The sequence below is a fragment of the Numida meleagris genome, chromosome 10, assembly GCF_002078875.1.
Source record: "Numida meleagris isolate 19003 breed g44 Domestic line chromosome 10, NumMel1.0, whole genome shotgun sequence".
Lineage (NCBI taxonomy): Eukaryota > Metazoa > Chordata > Aves > Galliformes > Numididae > Numida > Numida meleagris.
The window spans coordinates 17,522,138-17,533,115 of NC_034418.1; the positions used below are offsets into that span (position 1 = coordinate 17,522,138).

The 10,978-nt window shown below is 57.4% G+C and overlaps 1 protein-coding gene across 2 annotated transcripts in view; it reads right to left on the reverse strand.

Annotated features, from left to right (window-relative positions):
* KIAA0513 (KIAA0513 ortholog) overlaps positions 1 to 2,857 on the reverse strand; it is a 12,838-nt gene extending 9,981 nt beyond the window's left edge. For both annotated transcript variants that reach the window (XM_021408701.1, XM_021408699.1), the window contains exon 1: positions 2,701 to 2,857. The gene's annotated coding sequence lies outside the window, so the exon portion shown is untranslated. The remainder of the gene's footprint in view (positions 1 to 2,700) is intronic.

A 10,978-nucleotide genomic window follows, 5' to 3' on the forward strand; every position in this document is an offset into this window, starting at 1 on the left:
CCCCCCGCACAGCCCGGCTGAAGTAGGATGCAAAATCCCTCCCCCCGTCCGAGAGGGTTTTCCCAGCTTTCTTCCGCCGCGTTCGGTTATTTCGGGAGCCCTGATGGCGTTGCCTGCGTCGCTGCGGGAATAAAATAGCAATTGGAATGCAAAAGAGACAAGCCTCAAAGTGGGGAAGGAGGGGGGGGGAGCAGTGTACGCAGTGAGGGTTGGGTCAGGGTCGGACATGGGGTTCCATCAGCAACGTGAGACCCCAGGGAGGGATGTCCCCAGTAGGATGACGCATGCCCATAGGGAAATTTGGGAAATTTTGAAGCCCTATGCGCCTGCACAGCACCCAGGGTCCCATTTAACCCCCCCACTTCTGCATCACACCCACCCAAGCTCAAAGCAGAGCCCCAGTTCCTGCAGCAGAGCATCCTGCAGGCAGCGAGCTGGGCACTGCAGATCTGCTGCATCCCATGGGGAGCAGAACCCCCTCGTGGCACTGACCCCCTCCTGCCCCAGAGGGGAGCAGGGATGTTGGCCATCCATGGGATGCAGCTCCATGCCCACCTGGCCCCACGCATGGGGGGTGCTGCTGCCCCCCACCTATGGGGGAAACGCTGGGGCTGTGACAAAATCCAGGCTCAGCAGGAAGCCGAGAGCATCGCTAAGAGACGGTCTGCTGAGGATGATTATTGTAATTAACTCAGACGTCAGGAACTGCAAGTGGCATGTAAAAACACAGCCCGGGTCCCGAATTCTTTATATAACAGCATTAGGAGGGCTTTACTGCCTTCCCCTCACCTGCTCCTGCTGCACTGGTTTCTGTGGGGTGCTTAGAGGGATCTCATGGGCACCCACAGACCTTGGGGTGCCTATAGGGATCCCATGGGTACCCACAAACCTTAGTGTGCTTGTAGGGATCCGGTGGGTATCCACAAACCTTGGAGTGCTTGTAGGAATCTCATGGGCACCCGCTGACCCTGGGGTGCTCGTAGGGATCTTCTGTGCCCGCAGCACTGCTCTGCCCGCAGGTCTGGGTGCAGTGCACTGCTCCAGCACCACATTTTGCAGATGAAGGCCCTGGGGGCAGCTGTGGCTGTCACCCACCAGAAGTGCTCTGTTTTCCTCCCATCTTGGGAGCCTCTTTTGTGGAAGGGGCTATGGGGCACTTTTTGCCCACAAGCAAAATGCAGCACAGGGCAGCAGGGCTGTGCAGCGTGCAGGGGAAGGGGGTGGCAGCTCCGGAAAGCAGACAAGGTTTCAAGGGCAGGAGGATGTGATGCAAAATCCTGCTGCAGGGACTGGGACAGAGCGAGCACGGGAAGAACACCAGTAGTGTGCCAGCCCCAGTAGCATTTGTGCTGCCAGAAATGCCCCAAAGTTGGCCCTATGTGTGTGCAAACTGCATGGGGCCAAAGCCTCTGTGTGTGCATCCAGCTAGGGACCTGATCCTGCAAAAGCACACAGCACGGGACAGCATTGCACAACACATTATATCGCATTTAAAGTTTCCCCCAGCACAATGCAGCCTCGTGGCACTCACCCTCCGAAACTGCACGGGCTGAGGGTCAGATTTGCAAGGTGAGGAAGGCGTCAGGTTTGCAGCTCTCATCCAGCAGTGTCCTCCCTTGCTTTCTCCCAGCCCAGAGCGCAGCGCAGAGCTGTCCCTGTCCCCCCTGTCCCCTCCATCCCAGGGCACTCAGCACCTCCCAGCAGAGCCCTTCACCCCGACACATCCGCACAACGCAACACCGCGTTGCAACACCATGCACTGTTGTGACATGCGAAGCACCTCCGTAAGCCGTCCTTCCAGACGGACCCTCTGCAAATCCTTCCTAATCCAATCTATTTAGTGGCACTAAGCCTCACCCTCCCATGCCCGACGCCCCTACATTGGCACAACAGTTGGGAAAATCCTCTTGCTTCCTTATTCCTGGGGAGCTCAAGCTGCAGCCGGGTGCAGCATCGTCCCTGCGCGCTGCAATCTGTGCATGCAAGGAGGAGCAGAGCAGCTGCTTGTATTGCCCTCATGCAGGGCTGTAGATGGCCGAGCTGCCCCGTGCTTCCATGCTGCATCATGCCTGGCTGCTTCCAAGCACAGTGCATGAAAGCAGGAGGCTCGTGCATGCACTGTGTTTGCACAGTTGTGATGCAACAGTGCGCAGTGCAGCCGGTCGGGTCCGTCCTGCTGGGATGGACAAGGAGCAAACACAGAGCACAAAGGTCTGCGTTCAGCAATCTGCTCTCACCTTGTGACGGCAGCAGGGAGGATGCCAGCAGCAGGATACGCCTCTGCTGTGCAAACCCGATGCTGGGACGTGCCACAGGCACCGTGTGCCTTTGGGGAGGTGCTGGTGGAGGAGAGGCCACCGGCAAGTCACAGCTGTGTGTCCCACAAAGCCCAGCTGTGCTCTGCAAGTGAGTGCCCACAGCCGTGGGGTCCCCTGTCTACGAAATGCACACACGTTTCCCATCCTCAAGGAACACGGGGGGCCCTGCCATCAGCACGAGGTGCAGACAGAGCTCCGGTGTTGGATAGCCAACAAAAAATAAAGCAAAACAGGAAATAGCTCCGTCAGCAGGGAGATGCATCCCTAACAGCCCTGCATCCAAAGCTTCCAAACTCGTGAGCTCCGTACCCAAAAAGAAGAGAAAATCCCCCCCACACCCCGGGTCTGCCCCCAGAGCCCCACGCAGGGATTTGCTCTTTACCTGTAAGCACATCCCCGAGCTGCTCCGTCCTGTGGGCACAAAGCGGTGTCCCCTGTGTCCCGGGGTGCGCAGAGCTTCCCACCACGGGGCTGGTTCTGCCAGCGTGTACCGCTGCAGGGAGGAATTGGAGAAAGAAATGAAAGAAAGCAAACAGGGCGGGCGGTGACGCAGCTGCTGGTGGCTCTTTTCCTTCTCCGCAGGTTCCAGCCCCGCTGCAGGGCGCTGCTGGGAGCTCCGGGACAGGGCCACCCCAGTGCCACCAAAGAGACGCAGACCCCGGGTGCCACCCCTGTGCCACCAAGCGCTGGGTGCCATCCTTGTGTCACCAAGGGGGTGCAAACACTGGGTGCCACCCCAGTGCTGTTAACACCATGTGCCATCCACCGTGCCACCAAATGCCACGTGCCACCCCTGCACCCCCGAGGGGGTGACCTCTTCCAGCGCCCATTTCCCCACCCACAACCCAGCTGTGCTGCCCCCCGGCTCTGCCCCCTGTCCCCCCCTCTGCCACGCTGCCCTCTGCTCCATCCTCACCTCCCGCCGCAGCACGCACCAGCACCAGCTCAGGGGAGGAAAAATAATATTAAAAAAAAAAAAAAAAAAGCAGCTTTATTTCTCCCTGACATTTAATAACCTTCATCGCCCAGCAACTCAGCAGCAGTTTCCCATCCCGGGCGCCGGGAGAATGGAACATTCTGGTTTTGTTGGCAGCGCTACGGGGCACCAAAGGAGGGATTTGCAAGGGTTGGTCTGAAGGCAAAAATAATATCACGGTGCGGTTGTTGGGGCTGCAACCGAGCAGAGCTCACAGCTGTCGTCACCCCGTTGTAAAACAGCTGGAAGCAGCCCGACATCTGGATCCTGCAACGTGAGCCTGCTGTGGGGTGGCAGCAGGGTTTGGGGCAGGGAATCCCAGCTGAGGTGGGGTTTTGCCTGCTGGGATCCTTCCAGCTGCACGGAACAGCCCCGAGCGTCTGCGAGCTCTGCAGCTGCTGCGGGAGCAGAGAAACAGAACAAAACCCAGAGCCCGGATCCCAGCCAAGCTCAGAGCTTGGAACAAGGAAGAGATAAAATCCGCCTGCTGCAGAGCGCAGGGAAACAACTGCTTATCTGTGCCTCAAGGCTCCGGCCTCGGGGCGAGCACTGTTCCCTTGTGCTCATGCGAAGGTTTCTATTTTCAGCCCCGTGCGCTGTGCCAGAGCCCTGCAGTGCGGTCCCTGCCGCTGCCCGACTCACGCTGAGCTTTCGGTGGAAGCAAAGGGCCTCGCGATGGCGGCGGGCATCTGCTGCTTGGAGCTTCCCCCCCGACCCCAAACCCCACATTTGCTGGCAGAGCTGCACCCTGAGCGCATCCCCACCTGCAGCCCGGGGAAATGAGGGAGAGTGGAAGATCTGCCCATGGGCATCGGCTGCAGGCACCGACCTGGGGCTGTGACAGTACCGGGGAGCAGCCCACGCTGTTGGCATCCCAGGGGCAGCCAAAGGGCTTCTGCAAAAAGGCAGCAATCGTTCCATCCCACACAGCTGCGGGATCTGTACGTGAGGGCGAAATCCCTCTCGGGGTCTGTTTGAAAATTGCACGTGGCTTTGAACAGAGCAGGACGGACGAGCTCAGCTCTCCGCTGTCACCTCTCCCTGGGCTCTGCCATCCCGAGCCCAAGCGGTGTTGGTGCGGGAGCAGTGCAGCAACGCATCACCCACCCTTATTTCGGGGAGCACCGCTCCTGTTCTCCTTTAGGCCTATGGATTCTGCTGGTGGAGCTGCATGGAGCCATGATGGAGCCATGATGGAGCCATGATGGAGCCATGATGGAGCCATGATGGAGCCATCCGGCGCTGCAGCTCACCTCGTCTGGGGGACACCACATCCTCCCCCCACAATGCCAGTCATGCGGGGAAGATTACACCGGGGTTTTGTCTGCAGCGCTGTGATTCCACCTTCTGCGTGTGAAACAAACCCAGCTGCAATCGCAACTGGAGATGGAATTCCCCAGCAAGCAGCGCTCCCCAGCGCTGTCCAAACACCTCAGTCCTATTTCTGAGCTTGTGTTCCCCAGTCCCGGTCAGCACACCCCACTCCACGCAGCAGGCAGTGTCCCAAGGCACGGGCCGTGCCCTGCAGGCTGTGCAATTAGAGAAAACAAAGAGGGAGAGGGGAACTGTGCAGCACTGCACTGCACTGCACTGCACTGCACTGCACTGCACTGCACTGCTCTGGCTGCCTGCAGCCACCCACTTATCCCCATTGCTGTGTGGCTGCTGCTTGTCATGGAGAGGAAGGGGGTCCCTGATTGCTTCCAGCTGCCCTGGGGTCAGGCACATCACTTGCCATCCATCCCCTCCTCGTTTGTTTTTAATTAGCAGCAACACGAGCCAGGCAGCAACAGCTGAGCTGTGCGGGATATCACACCTCACCCCATGTGATAGAAGCAGGAGTGGGTGGAGGAACAGGGGCAGGTAATGGGGTCACTGCAAAAGGGATGGCTCAGGGTTGGGGCGATGGGATGGGATGGGATGGAGGGACACGGGTCAGGGCAGCAAGCAGAGGCAGCTGCAGGGAATGATTCCTTTTCCTCAAGGTGAGGGATGAGGAGGTGAGAAAACAGGGAGAAGCCAACCCCAGAGCACAGCACTGCAAAGAGAGGTGAGAGAGGGAGGAAGAGAGGGAGGAGAGTGACTTTGGAGATAAATTTAGAGCAGTTTGCAGCCTGCCTGGCTCAGAGGCGACAAGAAATGTTTGCAGCGGGGGTGTGTTATCCCCAGGTACCAGGGTGACAGACTGAGATTGCTGGTGGGGAAGGGATGGTGGCACAGAGCACACGGAGGAGCAGGCATCTCCCCTCCACTCTGGGGCTGAAGGGAAGGAATTGCATCAGGCTGGCAAACAAGATGCTTATTGAATAATTCAGAGCAGCTGACGGCTGGCGGCAGCAAACCCAGCACCTCCTTGACCTTCACTGTCAGTGTTTTGTTTCCCCTCCCAGAAGCGTCATCTTTAGCACAGAGAACACGCTGCCCTCCATCGCCCCGAGCAGCATCCTCCAGGTGTGGTAGCTGGCAAACCTGCACGCTGGGCTCCCCAGGTGCCCCCACCCTCGCACCCCATGGCACTACTGCAGGAGCAGCTGGGGGTGAATGGATTCCAGGGGTGGCCCAGAGGGTTCACTTCATCTTGGGGATGCCCCAGATGCCCTCAGTGCTATAGATGTCCATGCGTCGGGGTGGCCAGACACGCAGGGATGCCCACTTCCCAAGGGGTGCAAGGTCCCAGGACTGGAATATTCAGGTCCTGGGGGTGCCAGGTCCCAGGAGCACGCAGTTATAGGGTGCCCATTCCCAGGGTGCTTAGGTCCTGGGATGCCACATCCGTGGCTGCTCGGGTCCCGGAGGTGCCGAGCCCCGGGAGCGTTCGGGGCCCTGTTCCGACGGGCGGCGGTGCGCAGTCTTATGGCGCCCCCTTGCGGACGCGCCGCAACACAGCCCCGCTCCGCCGCCACCCGCGGGGACCCCGCGCCCAGGGCCGGGCTGGGGGGCAGGGACACGCTGCGGCTTTCGGCCCCGCGCCCAGCTCCACTCTGTGTCGGGCACACAAGTTAATTAGCGCACGAATGTGTCAGCGGGGACGGCGGTACGCGAGCAAAAGGCTGACAACTGCAAGGAGCCGAAGAGAGATGGCACATGTCTTTAATTAGCCGTGTAGAGCTTTGTCGCTAATTAACCTTTTGCATTAGGATGAGGAGGAAAAAAGCAAAGCCCTGCTGGGAAGCTGGGTGAGCAAACACGCAGCGAATTACTCATCATCCTCCCAGCAGCAGGGAGCAAAGCAGAGGAGAGGACAGCGCTGCACTTGGACGGATGAGTAATTCCCCATTTAGGTGGCTCTAAACGTGGGGAAGCGGGACACAGCAGCCATTGGGATGAGGAGCAACACGGGCACGGTCCTCCCTTTCCCCCATCCCCATGGCAGCACGCATCTCCCAGCAGCCAGAAGAAAACAAGTCAGAAGCATTGCATGGGAGAGGAATGGTGAGGCCCAACGTGTCCCTTGTGTGACACCCACGGACACTCCTGGCCCCAGGGTGAGGGCTCCAGCTGCTGCACGCAGTTGGGTGTGCTCAGGGAATTCATTTTCAGGCATTAAAAAGGGAGAGCCGCCTTTCTGGAACCAAGAAATCGAACTCCTCATTAAGGTAATAAAGCCTTAATGGTTTTCGAAACAAGGCAAGGAGGAAGAACAAGCATCGTCACAAAGGCAGAACGGAGCAAACAGCCCCAAGAGGAGAATGACAAAGACCAGCTGCAAACGGTGCCCACACCAGCGTGGGCTGTGACTGTCACAGCCCATTGCCAGAGCAGGGCTAGCCCAGCCTGCCCCAGGTGGGTGGAAGCTGCTCTATTCCTCCCCAGGAGGTGCTGAGCTGCCCAGCACCAAGCAATCCACTCTCTTGAGTTTCTTTGGAAGGGGAGGGAGGATTGAAGCCAGCATTTGGGAGCTGCACATGGCTGGCGTTCAGAAATCCTGCCACTGAAGAAATCACGTTTGCGATCCTCAAAGGCCAAACATATGGTAGGAGTTACCGCCTGCTTACTTCAGAGTGTTTTACTACTTTTCCCTGCTAAGGCTTAAAGGACTACGGGACTGTATACAGAACACTCCACGTAAGGGACGGGGTCAGATGTGCCTTTAGAAAATTAACAGATGGCAGCAGAAGACGAGGTCACATTCACAGCTGACCGCACTCAGGGACCCGTAACGGTGCACCCCAGCCCGGACCGAACCAGTGGCACGAAGGAGGCAGAGCCAGCTTCAGATTAAAAGCTCGTGTGTGAACTTTGATGGTTCAGTGCTCCAAGATTCGCGTGAAGCAGCATCTGCCAAGAAAGCTCCTGGCAGAACGGAGTCGTGGAGCTGGAAGCACAACACCCGCTCCGCGAAGCCGCTGACAGCAGCACTTGGGCCGCTGACAGCGAGCTGGGCCTCCTCCGTCCAGCTGCACAGCACCAGACAAAGACCCAGAGTCCAAATTGTCAACACCACGGCTATTTTTTTTTGGAAAAGCTGGAGCTGCGTGTGGCAGACAGAGGGGGAAAGGAGAGAAAAAGGGAGCTGCAGGGAGCTGGATTCTGCAGCACGAGGTGTACGCTGCTCCCCAAACACGAAGCGGGAGGCAGGCAAGGTGAGGCCCATCCGCCCCTTTGCTCCGGACCGAAACGAAAGAAGCAAACAGAAATAAGTTCACAGAACCTCCTTTTTTTTTTTTTTTTTTTTTTTTTTTTTAATTATTTGAAATTGGAAAAGGCTCCTTGGGTAACAACGATCGGGTGTCGAAGTAACCACACGCGTTCCGCTCAGCTTTCGCGTGGCTGGGGTGAAGCAGGCGAAGTGTTGCAAAGTCACACCCGGCTTCTGTACAGCTCGTTCCCCTCCAAGCCACAAAGCAGGGGACAGGCAGAGCCCCAGCCCGCAGCTGGGGAAGCAGGCAGAGCAGCTGACTCGTTCAAACCGCAGCTACCGCGTTCACATAGCGTGACGGCGAGGTGCTGGATGTGCAGTGGCACTTGAGAAGGCAGAGCTCACCTTGCCCCTCTGCAGCACGGTCTGCACCAAGCAGGGTTCTGCTGCTTCGCCTTCGTTTCCACTGAGAACGACTTTAAGAGAGAGCGACTGCTGCTCAGAGCCTGCTGAACGAAGCGGTGAGCGCGGAACACGCAGGGTACACCCGGCCCAGGGGGAGCAGGAACACGAGGCGATGAAAAAAAAAAAAAAAAATAGGGCAGACTGCTTTCATTAAGCCACCAAAAGACCTCAATCCAAACGAAAAAAAAAAAAAAAAAACCACGACCCTACGCACGTTCATTTAGCACAAAAAGTCAGTAGCGCTCCCGTGCTGGTAAAGCCAGCTCCCACATCTCCAGCGTGGCACTGCCCGCCCGGCCTGCAGCTCTGGGAGCTGAGCACCCAGCTACGAGACAGAGTTCATAGGTCACCCATTTCCTAAACTAGCTAGCTGAGATTACACACCCCCCCCCACCCCCCGTTTCCACACGACGCCCAACGCTCCCATTCAGTTCCGCTGGTTTTTTAATTAATAAGAAGCAATAAGAAGCCGTCCTTTGCAAGCAAACGCTGAGCCAGCTGCAGCCTTTTCCTGCAGCTTACAGCTCCAAGCAAGCTCACATGTGAGTTTGCTCTCTCCCCAGTACAACTTCCCTGTATCCCTGCCATCCATCCCACTGCACGGCCCCGTGTCACCGTGCAGGAGAGCTGGCAGCCCAGGTTACAGCCAGTTCTGTCCTTCTTGCTCCTCCTGCCACCGAACAAACACCTGACAAGGCAGCACGGACCGAAATAGCGCAACCACAGCACATTTAGAGCGATGGTATCCGGCCCAACACAAACAAACGGGCTGGAGGAGGATCTCTGATGCTTCTGTTTTCCAGCTGGCCAAAGCTGTGCGTGTTTTGACAACGCAAAGCACAGTGCAGGAGCACAACGCAGCTCGAGCACGTAACTCACTTGCCTCATGTTCCCTCAATTAGAATTAATTAGACGCTGCGGCCACTGGGGCAATGCTGCTCTGCGACCTAATTGCAAGCACTGTGTTTATTCCAAAACGTTTCCACCAGGAGCATTCCTATCCGGGCAGGTTGTTTTCCACCTTTCTCAGCATCTGGAGCCAAGATGCAAAGCCAGCTCTCCCTGAGTTCCTCCACAGAGCAAACAGGACCGGGGCACATCAGCAGCAGCAGCTTGTCACCACCCTGCCCAGCACTGCCACACCTTTTAATCTTCCTCTAGATGCCACAATGCGTTAATTTCTCCTCTTTTTCACCCCCTCCCCTCCCCCCAAAGGCTTCAGAGCCGTGAGCTGAAACTCTCCATGGCCTTATTCTGCTCTTCTCTGAACGCACTGATGCAACCAGATGCAGAGGGCCCAGCGGAGCACAGCAGCACCCAGAGCCTCTGCACACCCCTCCGGGTTCACCCCCTCTCAAAACAAAAGCAGTGGGAACTTGCTCCCGAAATACCCCGCCAGCCTGCCAGGCCTTGAGGATCAGAAGGTGAACAGAGGAGGGGAAGGAGGAGCACGGATACGGAACTCGCTATTTTCGCTGCCTCTGCTCTAGACAGAACAAAGCCGCAGCGGTTTTGCCTTTCATCACGACTGGCACACTCTGACACTTTGAGGCCAGGCAGCTACACCATGAACCCACAAAGGCAGAGCTGACACGTGGAAGGCTCCTGCAGCACTTCCAGCCAGCACGACACGCAGCTGTCACCTTCAGAGGGGAGAGACCCTTGCACTGCAGCTGGAAAGGCCCTGCAGCAATAAGCTGCACGCACAGCCAGCCAGCCTGCGTGTCCTTGTGCAAGCAGCAAAACCCGAGCCGAGCAAAGCTCTCCTGCCACCTGCTGCCCAAGGCAGGCTCTGGCAGCAAGGGGAAGTTGAGCTGCAGGTTACAACTTCTAAAAGCGCTTTATCATGCAGCAGTGAATCACACCTACGCTGCCTGTGCACATTCAGCCAAGCCAACGCAGCAGGTTACACGAGCAGACCCGCTGAAGCCAGTGTCTGTATTCACAAGAGAGTGCCCCGGCTCCCAGGCCAAGCTTGCAGCCCAACACAGGCTCATTTTCAACCTCAGAAAAGCAAAAGCTATTAAGGCAGCTATGCAGAACATCAGGGTTGTCTCATTTCTTTTCTTCGCCGGGTGAGGGGAGGGATGCTGTGGGAAGGAGGAATGCAGAAATCAGAACCACAGATACACTGGTGATTGAAGGAGAGGAGGCTTTAGGGACAAGTGATTAAACCGGCTGCCCAAGGGGACCTCTCTCAGCCCTCTAGCTCAGCACTGCCATGCTCCTGGCCCTGCGTGGCGCTGGGGTGAGACCACAGCCAGCCCTTCCCTCTGCCTACAGCAAGAGGCACACACCTCCACCAGGCTGCTCAGGAACTCTTGTTCCAGCTTATTCACCAGGATGGTACCACCACTGACAAGGCAGCAGGAAGCAAAGAAAGAAGTGCCCCAGATCGCCTTCATGTCCCCAGAGGCTTGTGAAACTCTATCCAAAGGGACAGGAGTTAATCCTGTGACAGACGTGACCTTCTGCTCTACGTCTCTGCTGGAGACTCAGCTCTCAAGCAGCCTGAGGGAGAAATGGCCAAAAGCCTTTCTGAAAGGGAGAAGGGAAAGCTGCTCCAAGTGCTCGTAACAGAGGGCTCGAATCCTTCCTGCACAACACAGACACATTTACAAACCAGAACCTGCAGAGCTT